The following is a 10,000-nucleotide window of genomic DNA, read 5'->3' on the forward strand; positions in this document are numbered from 1 at the left end:
TTCACTGTTTGATCTGCTGCTCCTCGATTTACATCCCGTACCTACTCACTGCTAGGTGAACAGGGGCTACACGTGAAAGGAGACACACCCAAATATCTCCACCCGGCCGGGGAATCGAACCCCGGTCCTCTGGCTTGTGAAGCCAGCGCTCTAACCACTGAACTACCGGGTGTGTGTGTGTGTGTGTGTGTGTGTGTGTGTGTGTGTGTGTGTGTGTGTGTGTGTGTGTGTGTGTGTTTCTGCCTGTCTGTGTGTTCCTACTTATTCTGACACAGCATTAGAAGAGGAGTGGTTGGAGTTATTGCAGAATCTGAGAATTACGTTGACCACTCGCGATTATAGTCTCGGTTTGTGGACAAAAATCCTAAACTCACCACAGATTTTTAAACCGCGAGGCACTTCCTGCATTAGAGGTGAATCGCTTGTATGAAGGCGCAGAGGATCGACAGATTTGTTTTTATTTTTTACGGAACCCAAGACGTTTGGTATCCCTTACATGTACGTGTTGTGGTGAAGACCGAAGCGCTGTTGTTATCCGTAATCCATGACATGGAATCCTAGTCATACTCAGATGTGGAAGTTGAAAGATGAAGAGGAAACAAAAGAAGAAAAAAAAAAGAGGAGCTTAATCATAACTTTTAGATATTATACTTTACGACACTGCACTGATTGTCATCCATCTTGAGACCTCAATGGAGCAAAAAAAGTGACGTCATTTATTTTTTTTTTATTATTTTTGAAGTGTTCAGATTTGAATTTGTGTTGGAAGAATTATATCACTCATGGTTTGATTGTAGTAAATTATGAACATTCAGAGAGAGAGAGAGAGAGAGAGAGAGAGAGAGAGAGAGAGAGAGAGAGAGAGAGAGAGAGAGAGAGAGAGAGAGAGAGAGAGAGAGAGAGAGAGAGAGAGAGAGAGAGAGAGAGAGAGAGAGGAAATTTAATTAGAAAATCTTTCGCTTCTTATATATCATGTTATAGCTTCATTAGTGAATATCAGCAGTCTGTCCATAATTCTTCTATAATTTACTCATTCGTCTTAACACTTCAAGCTAGCTTTCTTCAGCTCGACTACTAAAATTTAATAAGATGCTTTACTGCTTTACTCTTGTCAACACGTCTCAGGTGGTGGTTTCTTTACTATTGGGTAACAAACCATGTATTTCTACTGGCAGACTGTGTGTGATCTTTGTTGTTGCGAAATCCATGCATTATATTTATCTGGTTTCTCCTTTCTGTGAAAGATATGCGCATGTCATTGATTATAAAAACTGCTCTTAGATATTATTAAATAACAAAGAACATATGATTTTAAGAACAAACTCATCTTTAATTATTCCGTTCATTCAGTGGTCGCGGAACGGCTTCTTTCTATGAACATTTTCACGTCGAGGCTCAAACACAAAGAAAGTAAAACTCGTTGATTAGGAAGACGTTTTTATTAAATAAATATTTTTATTCACCACTTATGTTACTTCAGTATTTAAAATAATTCTCTTAAATAATTTGATTCATTCATGCAAAATTTACATTTCGCAAGCAATTACCAAAGGCAGTCCAATTACACAATGGTTCTCACTCTTTTATTTGAAGTTATAAAACTGAAAGAACTGCAGGTAGTATATAACTGTCTCAGTTATTCAGATTTAATTACTTTATTTCTTTCTGTTTCGAGAGCGGTTAATAAAAGCAATTTCATTATACCGTGATTGTGATTATAATTTGACATTACAAATCTGGATATTTTCATGTCTAGCGTAATAGCGTTTTGGGGGATTGTTCTCCGTATAATAAATGTTCAAGTACTTTCTTCGTTACGTTGTTACTTCAGCCTCTAAACTCCAGATCAAACAGTGAATTACACACACACACACACACACACACACACACACACACACACACACACACACACACACACACACACACACACACACACACACACACACACACACACACACACACACACACACATACCTTACATTCAGACATTCAGTTTCTCATTTCATCTTCGATATACTGTTTTCTACATTTCAACGTATTTCCAGGAAGAAATCAAGTGCATTCTCATTCAGTAAGTGTTAACGTTCTCATTTCATTATACAAAGTAAAAAAAAAAAATGTATATTAGTAAGTCAATGATGCTTATCGTATTTGCTCTTGAAACTGACTTTAAAGCGTTGCTGATCATATGTGTTGGTAAAAACTACATGTGTCGCAATTCCAGAACAGACGGGCACACACACATTACTGTAACGCGATCTCATTGACGCTAATAAGCATCAACAGGAAAAAAAAGAAGTCTAGTATCTTCACGTTATTTTTTACCCCCCTCCCCCTCTCTCCTCGACGAATAGTATGATGATATATTACTTAATGACTTGACCAACGGGGATCGAGGAAATATCAATGGATTCTTGAACGTTCATTAAAAGTCAAAGATATAAATGTTGCTATGAGATTTTATCTATTGTTGTGGTTTGCTGTTCATATATTTTTTCACTCTGAGTCTGGTGATAGATGTATTTGTAGTAGTAATAGTAACAAAAGTAGTAGTAGTAGTAGTAAGAGTAGTAATAGTAGTAGCAACAGCAGTAGCAGTATGTAAAGTAGTAGTAGTAGTAGTAGTAGTAGCAGCAACATCAGTAGCAGCATCAGCAAAATGTATAGTAGCAGCAGTAGTAGTAGTAGTAGTAGTAGTAGTGGTGGTAGTAATAATAGCAGCAGTAGTAGTAGTAGTAGTTGTTGTTGTTAATTTTGTTGTTGTTGTTGTGATAATGTTACTACGCAGTAATATGCTTCGTACAGTCATAATAAGAGTAGCAGCTGTAATGCCATCGTATTCAACATCGAATATTCTACTCATCACATTCCCCTTACCTTATGAGTCTCCAGTACTCCTCATCCTGCTTCAGTATTGCGAGTGGCATTTTGTGTTACTCCTCTTATGAATAGATTTCGAGGTCTGACATCGGCTTTCTTCCTCCCTTTCATCACCTCCCACTCTCTTTTCTTTAGTCAATCTGCTTTTTTTATTGCTCAAAACCTGTAGACACATAAAATATTTTACAGATGCCTTTGACGTGGTAGTTGTTCTCTGTGCAACTGTTTTTGTTTTAATCACTTAGCTCGCTGTCACAGTCTATGTCTTCAGTTCATACAGAATAAGTGAATCACTTACCTATTTTTTAGTAAGTATTGTCAGCTGAGGGCCACAGTCTAGATTATAGATGACATATTTCTTAAATTAAACTTTTATGAAACCCCAAACCGAAAAATTTAAAGGTCTTGTTATAGTTTTAGATGATTTTCTCTTCCTTCCTTTGGACGACGCTGCCCTGGAGTGAATGTACTCATATAAATGAGATGAATTTTGCATTTTTCTTTATTCAAAGAAGAAAAATCGAATTAAGTAGGATATTTTATTTTTTATTTTCATGTTTTGTATCTCTTACGAATCCATATTTACATGTACAAAGGTCTACAGGAAAGAATAAACAGAGGTGAGGATTACTCACTTGCATCTACGTAATTATTTAATGCAAAGATACCAAAGTATTAGGTTTGCCCCTCTCACACAATCTGCTTTGCTTCACGGTTCTTTATAACGACAACAAGAGTCTTACCTTAAGTTAAAAGACGTCAGGCGGCTGTCTAGCATTTCTCGTCTAACATTTGTCATCATAACTCTCTCTCTCTCTCTCTCTCTCTCTCTCTCTCTCTCTCTCTCTCTCTCTCTCTCTCTCTCTCTCTCTCTCCCGTCAGTTTCAGTCTAATGCTTATATTTACGAGTTTTTACTCAGTATAAATTCAGATTTTCGTAATCATTTTCAATGCTGACATTGCAAAGTTGCATTTATTTCAATTTTTATATCAATATATTCTTTTACTCGAGTTTTTTTTTTTTTCGTAGGGGAGAGAACATTTTTTTCAGTGCAAGCTCTTTCCTCACAAGTTCACACATTTCCCTACCTTGATTCAATTTCCTCCTGCACTGCTTTCATTTTATAAGTGTTTCCACCTGCTCTGCATTTCATTTACACTGTAAAGGGATGCTGACCCCTATTTGTAAATGCTTCATCATGGTCCGTATTTTGTTCTTTCTATTTCCTGCGTTCAATATATTCTTTCCCTTTTACCATTTCTCTCTCGCGTGAACATATGAAGGGTAACTAGAAACATGGTTTTGATATCGGGTTTTTGTACTTTTAGCTTAAATATTGCTATATGTATATACCACAATTATCAAGCAAATGTGTGAGTGTGTGTATATATATATATATATATATATATATATATATATATATATATATATATATATATATATATATATATATATATATATATAATTCAGAATATATGGTAATTAATTTTTTATGTAATTTTTAGCTTATACTGTGTCATCAACAAGATATGTCTTTATTATATTATATATAAAGCACAGACCAGTATGAGAATTTTTGCCCATCCCAACGGGTAAATAAGAAATGTTTCGACTTACCTTATATTCTGTTACCAGCAAGCATAATCATGAAGTCTTTACTATGCTATACATAATCCACGGACTGGTTCGAGTTTTTTTTATATAACTCATATTTTTTTTCTCTGAAGAGTGAGTACAGCATTGACCAGTTGAATGGCATAATGCACCTGTTGGCCTCCAGAATGTTGGGTCTTGAAGGCAATGATGTAAGGAATTCCCCACTGCCTCCGTGCACCAGCTGGCCTTTATCGACATCCATGGGGTTCTCGCCAAGTGTCTGGAACGCATCCTGGCCTTCACAAGGTAAGTCCCGATGTGCTTTGCCTACAGAGAGAGAGAGAGAGAGAGAGAGAGAGAGAGAGAGAGAGAGAGAGAGAGAGAGAGAGAGAGAGAGAGAGAGAGAGAGAGAGAGAGAGAGAGAGAGAGAGAGAGAGAGAGAGAGAGAGAGATGGGCGGATTCTTTTCTCTTTTAGTCACTAGAATTTCATAGTCAGTTGTTGTTCATTTCATTATGGATTTATAAGGATCAAATATTAATTGACATTTACTGTTTTCCTCCTCTTTAGTTTGGTAGTGGGCGTCGTCTATTCAGAGTAAATCTTTGTGTGAAGTGAATAGTTACTTCACATCTATGGTAGTCTTAGGTATCGCGCATTAAGAGCACCCATTTGAGTGCAGAGAACAACCTTCAGTTATTATTGTTCTTTAAATCATCTGTTGTTAAGGAAATTCTAATATTTCGCCATATTCTACCCATCACACCATCTTCTATTTATATCAATAACCGCCTATTTGCACATCAACTTCGAGTGCAACAGACACCCTTTACTCATTAATGTTTTGTGGAAATAAACTAAAACAAACTTTTCATTGGAGTCTTGATTTTTCACCATATTCCACCCGTCACTCTATCTTTTATTCATGTTAGAAGCACCTTTTTATAACATATCTTACAATGGAACAAATGGCTTAAACTCATTTGTTTTCTAAAAAAATGTTAGTGAATTCCTGATTTCTTAACATATTCCACCCATCACACCATTTCCTATTCATGTTAGTAGCACTTTTTCATAATATACCTGTGAATGAGTGCAACGAACAATGTTCACTCATGAGGAATACTGATACTCCTCTAATATCTCCATCCGATCAGAAGATTATGACTCAGCGATCATCTTTTCCGGTCATTGAGATGAAGTGTCCGCACGTATTGCCGTGATCCAGGATGCCCTCATCGCCTAGCGGCACAAATCCTTGCACTCTTAAAAGCTTGATGCGATTTTTATGATAACAGCGTTCAGCTCAGGCCTGAGGGTCAATTGTTAAGACTCGTTCGTTTAATGGTTAGCGCTTATGAATCCGGCAGTCGCACAGATTTCTTGAGTTGTTTTTGTCGTTGTTCTTTCTTTCCTCTATTTTTTTATTTGTATATTTATTTATTTATATATTTATGTATTTTTTTTTGTGTGTGTGTATGTGCGTTTGTCTGTCTCCGTCTGCGTCTGTCTGTCTGTCTGTGTCAATATTTTGAAGATTCCCTGAAAAAAAAAAACACACTCAATCCTTTATGGCGGTGCAGAATTCACCTTAAACTACCACCAAAAGCATGAAAACAACCTTGTAAACAGTGCAAATACAGAAAAAAGCTTGCTTGTTACCAGTAATTCACCGCTAGAATAATGAACTCACTATTGAAAAACGTCCATTAACTTCTACTAGATAGATCCTGTTGAAATTACTTGCGATAAAACAACAAGGTAATCGAGAACATGATCTTGAAGCCTCTCTTAGTTACCTATCTCAGTCAGATTCTTCTACGCTTCACCCTCCTGCTTTGTGTGGCATAAGGGTAATAAGAGTATAGGCACGAAGGTGAAGCTTGTGTTACCGCGGCAGGTTATAATAGGCAGTATTTTTAGATCCACATTAAGTCCACCGGGAGTTTCATTCACTTCACCATCACCTTAATTAAGAACTCCGACATTTCCTCCTCCCTAATTATTAGTAACTCTTGTTTACGTTTATGAGCTCGAATTTTTGTGCCATGTTTTCCTATTTATGGTTTGAATTAATTTACTGATACGGATAGAATAGTTAGGTTATATTAGGTTACGTTAGGTTTTATTACATTATATTATTTTATATTATATTACATAAAAGTTAAGTTAGAGTTGGATAGATTAAATGTAGGTTTGGTTAGAATTAGTTAGGTTAGGTTGTCTACCTTAGATCAGGTTAGATTAGGTATACTTATGTAGACGTACGAAATTCTATGCTGCTACAGATAAGTATGTACATATATCAAAGAAAAGTCGTATATAAAAGAATTTATCATTAACAGGATATTTGTTTCATATATATATATATATATATATATATATATATATATATATATATATATATATATATATATATATATATATATATATATATATATTCATAAGTATCTGTTTCATATTGTTACATAACAATGGAATTAAGAGCATAAAAATAAAACCAAAAACTTCAAGCAGAGTCGTCGAGAAGCTTTATGTAGAAATAAGAAAGTTTCAAAGTATTTCAACCTTACCAGAAGTTAGAAAAAAAAATTACTGAGAAAAATAGACTGAAACCCTTCTGTAACTATGTAATTATGTTCTCGCATTTCAGGAGTAGCAAAGATGAGACAGGTCCGTTTAGTCGACCTTTTACATGTTTCAAGGAATCTCTTGCAGTTTGTTGTCAAGGAAGTAAATAGAAACACTCAGAAGAATGTTAAAAGCAGTTCAGACTGTGAGCACATCTTTATTCACCTTATTTTCTTATTCCTTTTTTTTTAAGTTGTAGATTACTTTTAAAGCGTCCCGTAATTTCGAAATGAAATAAATCGTGTTTCTTACTTGATTTCAATCTGTAATTCAATAACGTCATATCCATCAATTTGTTTGTCCACAAGTTTGTCCATGGGTACTTTGATAAGAAATTCCTACGTAACTCACCAAAAAAACAACAAAAATGCACCGAGGTTTTCTTAAAGTGCAGATGGAAGACTAACAGTGTTGAGGCCTAGTCCTGTTCTGGCTAGAGTGCGCGCGGGTCACAGGGATTATAGTCGACTGCAGTTGCCCCTTGGGAAATGAAAGCAGTGTTTTTCGGGAACGCTCCTATCAGTCGAATTCTATTGTTACCACCACGTGGAGGTTCTGGAGGCTCAGAGGAAACTCCCTGGAAATAAGTCATGATAGAAGAAAGGAAAATGATTTAAGGATCTTAAGTATTATCAAAGTTCCTCTCAACATTTCTATATCATGCACAGCTTTGTGATGTGAAAATTATTGAGTTTGGCTGACGTAAATCGCTAGAATTAGATTATATTGAAAGAAGGGAAGAAATTTTAAGGACTGATCATCAATTACATTTTTCTCAATGTGTGTGTGTGATACATTTATCAACGAGGGAGTTGAGTAGGTATCATTATCTACGTACAGTACTGTTGGGTAGTTAATTAGGTATAGTTAGTAAATAAAAGTTAAATACAGAAGTGATAATTCTTTTGTAATATTTACATGACTGTTTGTGTAACCATCAAATGATTTCTAAGCTTTTAACATTACAAATAAAGCAATGAACTATTTCAAACGAAGCACTAACGTAACGCTCATGAACACGAATCAGCAAATATCAGGGCAGTTCACAGGTAGCCAACACAGGGAACACATCAAGGATTGTTTACGCTTCAGCTATGAATTACTTGATATCATAGAAATGTCAAGACCACCGGACTTACAAAGAAAAGGATTGCTGCCCTAGATTAAACTGTTCAGCAGCAGATATAGAAGGGACTTACGACATTTGCTAAATGGCAACGTAAAGTAAGTGGTAGTGCTTTCTCATTTATTATCTATGTCATATCTATTCCCATAATAAGTAGTAAATGTTTTTTGAATACCAATCAAAATTGATTTTCAGTAACTATCCCGTACAAGTAGATGCAGTACCTAGGCTACATTGTGAACCGTGCCTAACCTTGAATAAGCTCAAATATTTACTTAGATCTCCCTAGTGACTCAGCATTAACAACTTAATACACAATCCACTCCATTCATCTACATCTCTATTCATAACAACTGCTTTTTGATTCTCTTAAATATAACAAAAGTTTCCACATTGTTGTTGTGGTTTTGATTGTTTTTTATTATTATTTTTTTTTTCAGATATTAATTTCCTGTTTTTTTTTTTTCTTATTTTTCGAAAGCTTAATAACCAATACCTATATCCGCTCACCGGCGACTCTCCTCAGACTTATAGCAATTGTATGCTTTTTCCTTAATGCCTTATCATGGGTTTTTATAATAATAATAATAATAATAATAATAATAATAATAATAATAATAATGATAATAATGATCATAATAATAACAATAATAATATTATTATTTAATTTATTATTATTTTTACTACTATTAATTATTTTATTATTATTATTATTATTATTATTTTTATTATTGTGGTTGTTTGTTGTTAGTTCTTATTATTGCTGTTTTTTGTTTTAGATTTGTTTTTCTGCTTTTCTTGATTTGTATAATGTTCTTCTTTATTTTACCAAACGCACCGCGGAATTTTTTCTTCTTTTTGCTATTCTCTCTTAGACGCAGGGAACTAAGAAAAGCATCGTACACCGTATAACGACTGCTCCTTTTCTACTTTTGTATTTCATATGAAGACACTAACAAAATCTGACGTTAGAAGTAAATCATATAGTGTTTCGTCTTGCAGTTTTCGTCAGGGAAGTATTAAAGAATTTTCCTCGGCAAAGATTATCTCGATGGTCAGTTTCCCTGCGCCATTATGCTATCTTTACACGACACTCGTGCTCTCAGTAACGTGAGAATGGCTGGGGTGAGCGCGGTGGCCTCATAAAAGCTCGAGTAAAAGATGAAGTAGAAAAAAGAAAAAAAAGAAAAGAAAAAAAAAACGCGCATTAACAAAGATTACAAACTTTGTCAACTTTATATACAGTAACAAATGAAAATCCTTCGAAGTTTTTAGACAAGAGAAAGACACCCAGAGAGAGAGAGAGAGAGAGAGAGAGAGAGAGAGAGAGAGAGAGAGAGAGAGAGAGAGAGAGAGAGAGCATCACGACAAAAAATGAGAAATAATAATGAAAAATACCTGATTTAAGACCGAAAGTTCATAAGTCCTGCTATTAACTACTAAACAACTTTCTGAATATATTAGCATTGATTACTTGCGCGTGATATGATAAAAAAAAATAAACTTGTTATATTCTTCTGTATTCCAACTACTTTCTTATGCGGTATTTCTTTAAATATGATGAAATGTTAGGTTGTAGTTGTTGTTATTAGGGATTTCCTCAGCTTCCAGTCTTCTGATAAATAGAGATCACCCGTTTAGTTATCATAGTACTTAGGAAGCATAAAGAAAACAGAATATAAATTTGTGGACAAGAAGTTAAATGAAAAAAAATGTTGAACCACACTAATTTTGACTATTTTGCATTAACCTGGATGTGCTAGAAAT

General features: G+C 34.8%; 1 long non-coding RNA gene across 4 annotated transcripts in view; it reads left to right on the forward strand.

Annotated features, from left to right (window-relative positions):
* LOC123516827 overlaps positions 1–10,000 on the forward strand; it is a 118,803-nt gene that overhangs the window by 51,714 nt on the left and 57,089 nt on the right. For 2 of the 4 annotated variants that reach the window (XR_006678290.1, XR_006678291.1), the window contains exon 1: positions 8,135–8,331. This is a non-coding gene — a long non-coding RNA (uncharacterized LOC123516827). Of the gene's footprint in view, positions 1–4,608; positions 4,784–8,134; positions 8,332–10,000 lie in introns of those variants that run through there. The other 2 variants (XR_006678292.1, XR_006678293.1) reach the window with 2 other exon arrangements.

The sequence above is a fragment of the Portunus trituberculatus genome, chromosome 41 (assembly GCF_017591435.1).
Source record: "Portunus trituberculatus isolate SZX2019 chromosome 41, ASM1759143v1, whole genome shotgun sequence".
Taxonomy (NCBI): domain Eukaryota; kingdom Metazoa; phylum Arthropoda; class Malacostraca; order Decapoda; family Portunidae; genus Portunus; species Portunus trituberculatus.